We start from the raw sequence: 1,238 nt of genomic DNA on the forward strand, positions 1-1,238 counted from the left end.
GGTTCTTACTATGTTATAATTTGCTTTTCATTCTATTATTTACTAAATTATTTATTGATTGTTTTATTATTATTTTATTAAAATTGTTTAATATAATGTTCTTACTTTATTTTTAATTGTTAAAAAAATTTGGTTTAAATCTACAATGTGTTTTAAAATATAACGGAAATTATTATGGTTATTCAATCAGATTTTAAGTTTATAAAAACTTGTTTTGAAGTTATATTTTTAAACTTGAAAATTAAAAGTTTTTTTTATTGTAAATTGAATTTTTAACAACTAGGATAATTTAAACTATAAAATATTATTCAATACTACGATTATTATTATTAAAAATGTGGTAAAATTGTATTTACCAAAAAAATATAATTATTAATTTAATATGGGACCTACATTAACCACCACCACCTCTTAAAATAGATTTATTTTTTCTATTTCGAATCATATTCAAATTAAAATTATAGTAAATGGGCGTTTTGGATAATATTAGGTCTGGTTCCCGAATTCAAAAAATGCCGAAAATTCACCTCGAGTCAGTGGAAACCGAGTGAGACGGAGCATTGAAAAGAAGGCTCTAGACACACTCAAACAGTCTGTTTGTGCACCGTTTCACCCACTTTCCAAGTCCTCCCTTGGCGCGGATCCCCCCTGACCCCCCCCCGCTTGCGGGGGGGGAACCACATCAGCGTTTAAACAGTACGGAGGAGGAAAGTGGTGAAATGGGGACGCACAAACAGTGGCTGAAAAATGGACTTTTTTCAAAAAACACTCGCGGCAAATATTTTTTTTGGTAAAGGTGGTCGTGGTCAATCTAGGTCCCATTTTAATATTATTAAAAATTTTATTATTCAATTTTTTTTTATTAGTTACATATTTATTAATTTACGAATAGTATTTATTTATTAGTAATTAATAACTAAAAAAGCTATATATTATAATAATTGTTTATAATTTATGAGAAAACCATTTTAAAAATAAATTAAGAGGATAATTGCTGTTATCAGATATTAACCTAAAGAATGATGCGTGTTGAATATAATTGTGATTGTATGTGTCAAATATGTTGTTTTATAAACCAAAAACACTTTAGTAACAAGAATATTTTTAAGGTATCACATAATGCATTATTTATCAGTGTATTAAATTGTCATCACAGTCTTAAAAATATTGAAAAACTGCACGATTACTTTATATCGTCCGAGAATAATTCTAATTATTTACACAAGTCAGTTTTTTTC

The sequence above is a fragment of the Entamoeba invadens genome (assembly GCF_000330505.1).
Source record: "Entamoeba invadens IP1 unplaced genomic scaffold scaff_1105074726301, whole genome shotgun sequence".
Taxonomy (NCBI): domain Eukaryota; phylum Evosea; order Mastigamoebida; family Endamoebidae; genus Entamoeba; species Entamoeba invadens.